Genomic DNA, 10,095 nt, shown 5'->3' on the forward strand with positions numbered 1-10,095 from the left:
CATTTTTGTTTTAAGGGAGCTTTAAAAAAGTAATTTATTTTATTATTTATTTATTACACGTATGCAAATGTATCAGTGTGTTTGTGTGTTTGTGCACATGCATGTGCATGCTCATGAAGACCAGAAGAGGGTGTTGGATCTCTGCGGGGTTACAGGTGACTGTGAGCTGTAATGTGGATGCTGAGCACTAAATTTGGGTTTTCTGCAAGATCAGGAAGCACTCAACCACCGAGATATCTCTACAGCCCCTTGCTTTTAGGGAACTTCTTTAAAATGTGTTATATATTTTGAGTCTGATCTTGAGGTGCCATAATCTGTAGGAATTTCTAGCTTGACATAGCAATAGATGCACAAAGTTACATTTAACACCAAATTCTGCTAACTATGGAAAACTCGAAGCTAATAAAAGTGTTTACCAAGTTTTTTTTAACAGACAAAAGCTTGTTTTATTTTAGTGACTGATCCATGTAAGGCCACAACCAGGCCACTATGTACACACATGAGGGGAGCTTTAATTCTGGGTCTCTTCCTCCTTGGACAGAGTCTTGATGATCATTTCCTTCTTGGCCTGGAGGCTTCCCTCCTGGCGCTTTCGTGCTTCCTTGGTCTTAGACTTGTGAACCTTAGCCTGGTCAGTCAGTAGCTTCTGCGGGCCTTGTCTGCCTTTAGTTTATGGACCTGCTCCATGAGAATCCTTGTTTTTGAACACATTCCTTTTGACCTTCAGATATAGGCTGTGATACATATTGCGGTCAATCTTCTTAGATTCCCGGTATCTCCTGAGAAGCCGGCGCAGGATCCTTATCCTTTTCCTCTAGGCCATCCTCTCAGGCATCCGAGCGTTGCAGTACCCTTCCTCTTGCCTATGCCCATATGCCTGCCCTTCCATCAGGCCAAGGTGTTTTCCCGGCAGCAGGCCCGGGAATAGTCACAAGCTTCCAGATGATCATCCCATCTTTGATCAGCTTCCTGGTCTGCTGACAGGAGTCGGCATTGGCAAATTCATTGGTCTCATTGGGGTCCAACCAGACCTTCTTTTTTTACCACAGCGGAGGACCCTAGAGGCAAGCCTCTTCTATAGCCTGAGCGTACTCATGGCTGTGGACACAGCAGCGAAAGACTGCCAAGGTTTTCAGACAAGCTTTAGCTGTAAAAACTCCAGGCTCCTCTTACTAAATCTTTTTCATTTATTTTAGTCGTATATTTTAAATAGGAAGTTACCTACCTCTTAGATAAAACTCAACTATATTTTTTCTATGTGTGTATATGATGTGTGTGTGTGTGTGTGTGTGTGTGTGTGTGTGTGTGTGTGTAGACCTGGAGTTGATGTCAAGTTTCTTCCTCAGTTGCTCTCCACTTCATTTATTGAGGCAGAGTCTCTCACTGGACATAGAACATCACCATTTCTGGGTAGCCTAGTCAGCTAGCTTATCCCAGGGACTACCTGGCTCTACATCATGAATGCTAGGGTTCAGGAGGTTGTCATGCTTGCCAGCCTTCTGTAGGTTCTGAGTATCCAAGGGGACACCATGCAAATGTTACAGCTCTGTGGGGAAAGACTTCCCCAGTGGAAGCGTTACCACTCTGCTCCAGGACTGGAGAATGATCTCCCTACTGCGAATGCTAAGTTCTGTTCCCGGAGAGGGGGTGGGTGGTGGGGAAGTGTTACAGCTCTGAGGCAGTCAGGAGCCAAGGAATACCACAAAGTCACCCAGCACAGCATACCTCAACAAGAGATTTTATTGAGAGGGGAAAAAAAAACCAATCCAGGATTGTTATGTTATATATGCATGTATATAATTTCTTGTGGGGTGGGACAGAGCTTTCCAGGGTGAAAATTGGTAGGATTTCAAATCCAGAGATTGGAGTGAGTCCAGGGATTGGTGAAATTTCAAGTCCCAAGTTTGAGCTCTGCAGTGGTTTGAAGAGGTTTAGCCTGAATAGATTCCTTTGTTTGATTGCTTTGCCATGGGGAGGCACTATTCGGAGGTGTGGCCCTATTGGAGAAGGTGTGGCCTTGTTGGAGGAAGTGTGTCACTGTGGGGGAGGGCTTTGAGGCCTCCTATGCTCAAGTTCCGCCCAATGCAGAAGTGAGTCCCTTCCTGGTGCCTGTGGAAGACTGGCTAAGAATCAAGATATGGAACTCTTGGCTCCTCCAGTAGGAAGTTTGCCTGGATGCTGCCATGTTCCTTCCTTGATGATTATGAACTGAACCTCTGAAACTGTAAGCCAGCCTCAGCTAAAGGTTTGTCTTTATACCTTGGTCATGGGGTCTCTTCACAGCAGAGAAGCTTTTTACTCTGGAGGGCAGGAGCTGGGTCCGGCCTTAAGGGAGAGTGTTTTGTGGGTAGAACCTACTGGTTGTAGGTCCTCTGGGGCAGGGCCTGGCCGCTCTCTGGCCTGTAGGAGCTTGTACTTCACACTTGTGCAAGGACTTTACTCACTGGGCAACCTCCTAAGCTCTGCAACTCAACTGCACTTATACGTTTAAAAGATCCTTTTATTCTTACTTAAGGAAAAGGAGCCTTTTCTTGTCTTTTCAAGCAGTCATTGGTTCAGTTTGAAATTCACGACAGGTTTGAAGAGGATTCATTAACTGTACTAAACTAATTACACAGCTACCCAAACCAGCTCAACACTGTCCCGGAGCAGATCATACACATGGTGCGATTAGAATTGCCATGTCTGAGGTTCCGTGTAGGCACGAGGTACTTAATTATGTTGATACAAACGGAGCAAGATTGATACGGGAAATGAGAGACTTTTGCTAGGCTTGAGCAGGCTCTACGGGTGGCAAATGAAGCAGAAGATGCATAAAGTGCTTGAGGATGTTAGAGTGGAGCCCAAGCAACAGGACAGGATCCTTAACCAGTGGTTCTCAACCTTCCTAATGCTGCGACCCTTACTATAGTTCCTCATGTTGTGGTGACTTCCAACAATACAATTATTTCATTGTTATATCATAACTAATTTTGCTACTATCATAAATCATGATACAAATATCTGATACACAGGATATCTGATATTCAACTCCTGTGAGGGTCGAGACCCACAGGTTGGGAATCACTGCTTTAGACTCTGACGACTGACCACAGTTTTTGTATTTTATTCTTAATCTAAAGTAACTTGATAGGGATATCAAACAGGTGCTTCATATAATTAATTAATTACTTTTATTTTCAAGACAAAGTCTCAGTGCATAGCCTTGGGTGTCCTGGAGCTCACTATGTAGATGAGACTGGTCTTGACCTCCTAGAGATTTGCTAACTTCTGCCTTCTGAGTGCTGGGATTAAAGGACAGGTGCCACACTACCCCATGTTCAAAAACCATTTTAAATGAGAAAAGAAAAGAATAATATAGCAGTCTAGCAATGTGGCAGCAAGCAGTTCTGTCTCTGGTCAAACAAGAGGATTTTCCATCATAGAGAGAGGCCTGCTGGAAGCTGAGCAGTTACAGTGACGTAGTGATTGCCAGCTCCCCTGACCGTGTCTACATGGGAACGGACACCTGCGATTCTCTTATTTTGGTCACAGGAAATGACTACTCCTGAGTTGTATCTGTTTCCTTCCTGGTAATGATAAAGCTAATATTATTTATTTGTTTGTTTGTCGTTATAGGAAAGTTTCATGTATTAATTAACTTATTCCTCACACCTACCTAATAGGATGGGTGCTATTATTAAGAATAGTAAATTTAATATTAATATATTTACTATTATTGTCATCACCACTGTTCTGGTAGCATGTGTGTTTTGTGTGTGTGTGTGTGTGTGTGTGTGTGTGTGTGTGTGTGTGTGTGTATACACGTGTATGTGAGTGCGGGTATATTTGTGAGTGTGCGTATACATGTGGAGGCCAGAGATCGACATCAGGTATCTTCCAGAGCCACACATCTCTACCTTTTGAGAAGTGGCTTCTCACTGAGTCTAAAACTATTAGCTATAAGGACCGGCCAGAGAGTTCCAGGGATCCCTTTGTCTTTGTCCCTATAGTGGTGGGGTTACATGCATGTGCTGTAACACCTGGCTTTTTAGGTGGGTACTGGGGATATGAACCCATGCCTTTATGCCTGCCCAAAGCCTTCTTCCCAGTCCCTGTTCTGTATTACCAGAGGCTTAGAAGAGTGTGTCCTATTTAGCTTTTTTTTTTTTTTTTTTTTTGGTTTTTTTTTTTTTTTTTTTTTTCGGAGCTGGGGACCGAACCCAGGGCCTTGCGCTTCCTAGGTAAGTGCTCTACCACTGAGCCAAATCCCCAACCCCCCTATTTAGCTTAAAAGTAGCAAATTACCTGGAAGAAAACGCTACACTTTCTGATTCACACTTAATACCTTTTTGTGATAAAGCCTTCCGATTTCAATCATGTTGCCAAGGCACTAACTGCCGCTGTGCTGATTACCACTAACTGCTTATAATTTTAAAAGGCAAACCTCACCCATGAATTGAATCCAAAGCAGCATGGAAAATATACTCCTGATTATAGGATATAATTGTGAAGCAAATTCTTGGTAATGTGTTACATTAGTAACTTCTGACAACCATGCCATGAACTTGGGATCATGCACCGATCACGGGCTTTAGCTTTGCCTGTTTTCTTATGGTCCGTGTAGAAAGTTTAGCTATTACCGGAAGCAGGAAGAATGAATGAGTGCTAACATCCTTCCAGTCACTGTGGTAAGTGCCTTACTGGTAAGGCCTAGTTTTAGAATCACCCCGTGAACGACATGAAACCATCCTATGTTTTCAGATGAGGAAAAAGCACTTTTCAATATCTTGCCCAAAGCACCTCGCCGAAGTAAGAATTTTTGCTTACAGATTCCTCAACCTCACCTAATGAAATGCAAATTGGCAATCATAAACTCTATTGCCTACTTCTGTGTTGCGAGCAATTAGTGCAAAAATGAAACAAGGAATTGCCTCTGAGCTGGTGATTACTGCAGTCAAGGATGGCTCCGTTCTCTATAAAGAACTGAAATCCGATGTGCTCTCTCTCCTGTGAAGGTGTGTTGCAGTTAGGAAAAGACCACTCATTCTCCTGAAGACATTTATTGCTCTTCTGAACCTTGTGTACCCTTTCCCTTTTTACTTTAGCACAGACTCCAGGCTTCTAATAAAAAGCTTTCAGGTTTCTACATTTTGGTTGCTCTACAAATTATATGAGCATGGGCCCTGAGCAGTGCCTTGGGAAACAGTGTAGTTTTAGTATAGAAGACTGCCAGTTAGCCCAGGGTGGTTTTCTTCTGGGTGCTTTCCTTAGATAGCCTATCCACACCTAGCCATGCCTATTCTTGGTTTTCATCCTATAGATGGGTATTACGATCCTTCTCAGATTTTTTTCCACTGTGACTGAGCCATGCATGATGGTGTGTGAAAAACTGTATGTATAAACTTTACAAACTGATAGGGTGAATTTTGAAAGACAGTATTTCCTATCTACATGTTAGAGCCTTGTTTTGAGAAAGAGGCTGAATCCATAGGGCCGGGGAAGTGATGTTGAGTGGCCAGGCAGAATATGGTATTAACATATTTTGCTCCTGTGAGTTCAGTGACTGAAGGGATAGGAAGGGAACTGAACCCTCAGGAGGGGGAAGCGTAGAGCAGACATAGATAAATTGCCAACGTGGCTGTGACTTTGACTCTTCTCCCGGCTTTTGGTTTTATTGGTCCTGCCTCCTCGAGCATCTTCTTCTTTCCCTCGAATCCTGCTCCACTGCTTGTGAGTCTCATCAAAGATAGTGGTTCTCAGTGTTTGGATCCCCTGTGTCAATTCAGATACTGGCACTTGCATCCAAAGTTTCCATTTTGGTCGATCTGGGGATACAGCCAGGGGGTTGCTCTTTTAGGAAAGTTCCAGTTGTAGCTATGAGGTGTGGCATGGCTGTGATCTGAGATGCATCGGCCAGGAGCTTAGCTTATTATTTAATATATTCAACCATGAATTCATTTACCCAACATTTACTGAGATATTATTGAGCCAAGAGATGTTGTCTCAGTTTGTTCTCTATTGCTATGGAAACGGCCATGTTGCTATGAAAGGGTTACAGTCCATCAGTGAGGGACATGGGGCAGGAGCTCAAGGAGGAACCTGGGGGCTGGGATTGGAGCAGAAACCATGGAGGAACATTAGTTACGGCGTTTCCCCTGACTTGCTCAGCCTACTTATAGGTGCTAGGACCACTTGCCCTAGGGTGGCACTGCCTACAGTGGGCTGGGTCCTTCCACATCAGTCATTATCCAACGAAATGCTCCAACAGGCCGATCTGCCGAAGTAGTTTCTCCATTGAGGTTCTCTCTTTCAAATTTACTCTTGTTTATATCTAGTTAACAACAACAACAAAAATCTAACCAGATCAAGTGCCTTAGAAATTTATGCCTTCCGCAGAAACCTTGGGTTTTGACCACAATTTAGTAGTTTATAAAGGGGTTCTAACCAGACAAAGCATGGCAAACACAGGCCTGACCATGGCAAACATTTAAAAGAAATCAGGTGTTGCATTTTTACCTCTTTTCCTCTTCCTTGCTAAAATCCATCACATTCCTAAAGCTAGCCCCGAGATCTATTCCCTTATTTGGTCACCGACTCGTTTCTGAGACAAAATACTGTCGTCCAATGATCAAATTCATGATTTGACTAGTTTGTCCAATGAGGATTTACCAGTTCACTCTAGCATAGACTCCTCCCACCTGCCGCCCCCCACCCCCCACCGCCGCCTTTCTCCTTAAAAACCCACTCCTACAGAAACGCCCTCATTTGCTTTTTTGTCTATCTTATGTCTCTTGCTTTTCATGCATGTGTTTGCTGCCACCGCCACCGCCACCGCCACCGCCTTTGCAGTCTCCCTGCCTTGTTTGCCATAAATCTCCTTTGTGCTAAGAATTTGGTGTCTGGGTATGTCCTGTACTGATTCTGATTCCAGGGGCCAACTTCTTTCAGTCTGTGGGCTCACCAAGCATGCTTCAGTGGGAATGACTTTGAATTGCAGGCTGTCACTCTCCTGCCTGAGATAAGGCCAGCAGCACCCTCAATAAAGCTCTTAATTGTGTCTCAGGGGTGTCAAGGCTTGTCACTCACACACTTATAACCCTGTCAGTTCTGGTTACTACACATAAGCCTTGTTTGTGCATGCTTCCTGTCTGTGAAGCAGCTTAAGGGCAAGTCACCGCTGCACCTGTCACTGCTGCTGTCTCCATGTAGGACATGGTTCACCCTGTGGATGCTGTCCTGTTATGCTCCATCTAGACAACTTCTAGATGTACCTGAGCAGCGAGAGAGAGAGAGAGAGAGAGAGAGAGAGAGAGAGAGAGAGAGAGAGACAGAAAGACAGAGATAGAGACAGACAGAGAGACAGATAAACAGAGAAAGAAGAAGAGGGAGAGAGAGACACACACAGAGACACAGAGAGGGAGAGGGAGAGGGAGAAGGAGGGAAAAGAGGGAGAGACAGAGACAGAGACAGGGAGACACAGAGAGGGAGAGGGAGAAGTAGGGAAAAGAGGGAGAGACAGAGACAGAGACAGGGAGACACAGAGAGGGAGAGGGAGGGAGAGACAGAAAGTCAGAGAAAGAGAGTGCACAAAGTGCCATCATATCCTATACCACATCACCTCAGCCAGAGCCCACATGTGTTGCTTGTATCTCACTAGACCTCAGAATACACGAAAGTGCCTCTCTCAGGGTCTTCCTTCAGTTACCATGAATATATTAGAGCTGCAGAGTTGAGAATGGTTGGTGGGCAGAGATTGTGATGTTATTCTAGGCTGCCTTTCCTAATCTAGGTTTTTGATTAGTTCATATCACATGTATGTATGTGCAGCTACATGTCCACATATCAGATATGCTGCACATATTTAAATCATAGAAAGTGGCATATAAACTCTCAAAATCAGCAGATTTAAATGAATGAGAAATCCTACTTTTCTCCATCGTTTTCCTCCTGCATTTTGTATCATGTTTATTTATATTTCCAAAGCATTTCTAGTGTGCCAAATTTAATCTAGCATAGCTAAGAGGCCTTCCTTTCTTCAAATACAACCTCACAGCTTATTTTCTGTTGTATAAACTGTGCCCGAGGTAAGGGGAGATGATTTACAGTTCTGGTGTAATTTCTTGCTAGGGGCCCAAGCGTTGAGCCAGTGTTGAGCAATCTTTACTTATGTGCCAAGACGCAGATCTACTGCTGTGTGCTCCCTCTTGGCTGAGGGTATCCTGGGGCCAGTGTATGCAGCCACTGCTTCTTCCCTGAGTGGTCTGCTGGCAGGGGCTGAGGCTGCACCCCGAGGACTCGGTGCCTATCTCTGAAATAGAAGCATTCCGTTGTCTAGATTCTCTGCATATTTTAGTAATAGTTTACATACTCTTCAGTTAATTTTCCAGATTTTTTTTTCCCTGATGGGGCCAGCGGATTGACTCATCGGATAAGAACACAGCTGCCCTTGTATGGGACCCAAGTTCAGTTTCCAGTACCCGTCACTGTCTTCTGACTTCCAAGGGCAACACACACACACACACACACACACACACACACACACACACACACACACACGGCACACAACATACATATAGGCAAAATGTTCATACACAATAAATAAATAGATCTAAAAATAAATTTAAAGAACTCAGTGACGCTGAATTGGAGCAAGTGTTAATTATTCTAATATTCATAAAACACATAATGATTAGGAGGTGAAATAACAACTTTAAAAATCCTTCTTTCTTTAAACTTAAGTTAAATTGGCTGCTATATATTTGTGGAGTGTTGACACAGGGTCTTCCTATGTATCTCTGGCTGTTCTGGAATTTGCTATGTAGACCAGGCTGGCTTTGAACTCATAGAGACCCCTTGCCTTTTCCTTCCAATTGCTGGTTTTATAGGCATGTGCTATGACATCTGACTGCTGGCATATATTTTATGTGTTATGGTATGGTCTGTTCATGCAAACATTTCTGGTAATAGAACAAGACCATTCTAAAACACAGCTTTAAAGAAATGATACTCATCTTTCTAGGGAAATTAGGCTAAATGGACTGTGGCGGGACATTACGGGGGTTAGGGCAGGAGCATACTTTTGCTCTTAATCAGTTTTAGTCACAGATGAAGAACACATTTAAGCCAATGAGACATCTTCTGGTAATATGGCCACTGTATCCCTTGATTATGTATGAGCAATTGCAAGCTTTGACACTTCACAGTATCACGTCATAGATTTATAAGGACATCTCTGAGGAGACAGGTTCTCCTGAAAGGCTTATTCCACTGCCGGTCAGTGTAGACATGTAGCTCAGTATGGATGGTTTCTCCTTCTGCCTGGATGTCCACAGATTTCTACAAAACAATGTAAGAAATGTGACTCTTTGCACACAGTTTTAGCAAAAATAAAATATGACAGTTGCAAGCTCGTATGGTGGCTCATACTTGTAATGTTAGCATTTGTGAACCTGAGTGAGGCAGGAGGATTGCTGTGAATTCTAGGCTAGACCCTGACTCAAAATAATAGCAAGATCACCACCAACCAAACAGCATCAACAATAACAAAAACATAACCCCCCCCAAACAAAACAAAACCTAGTCAAAACCCTATTCCTTATTACCAATTACGAATCTGTGTCACAGTATTTCAAGGACTATGAGTAGAGAGCACTTCAGTTCCTTGGCAGGGCAGCATGGTCTGGAGTGAGAACAGCCAGCAAACACATGAGTAATTTTGGTGAGGGAAGCAGGAGGGAGGCTACAGTAGAATTTAAGTCCAGAAAATTGTAGTTCTTGCATCCTGTCAGGTGTACCACTGTGTGCCCCTGTGGACTCAAACCCCCCAACCTTCTGAAAGCTATTTGTAAAATAAGGAAGAACGCATGGGGACTCTTCACTGGAAAGTCACTCACTAAATCTTCCCTTTCCTTGGTTGACCCTTGCTTGTTACCTGTTACATATCCAAAAATGGGCATTCACTGTGTTTTATGTTCTGAGATGAAGTGTGCTTTACATCACCACATGAAGAGAGTTTGCCCATGTAAACCACGGGTACTAATGGTGACTATTGAATCGCATCCCTTACGAGGCAGGGCTGAGGAAGCCAGTTTGCTGGTCATCTGATATTGCTAC

At 43.7% G+C, this 10,095-nt stretch overlaps 1 long non-coding RNA gene across 1 annotated transcript in view; it reads right to left on the reverse strand.

The window, feature by feature from the left end:
* Nucleotides 1-6,293: 6,293 nt before the first annotated feature.
* Nucleotides 6,294-10,095, reverse strand: part of LOC147996310 (uncharacterized) — a 7,665-nt gene continuing 3,863 nt past the window's right edge. The window contains exon 3 of the long non-coding RNA XR_015671952.1: nucleotides 6,294-9,318. This is a non-coding gene — a long non-coding RNA (uncharacterized LOC147996310). The remainder of the gene's footprint in view (nucleotides 9,319-10,095) is intronic.

The sequence above is a fragment of the Rattus norvegicus genome, chromosome 2, assembly GCF_021556685.1.
Source record: "Rattus norvegicus strain SHRSP/BbbUtx chromosome 2, alternate assembly SHRSP_T2T, whole genome shotgun sequence".
Classification (NCBI taxonomy): Eukaryota; Metazoa; Chordata; class Mammalia; order Rodentia; family Muridae; genus Rattus; species Rattus norvegicus.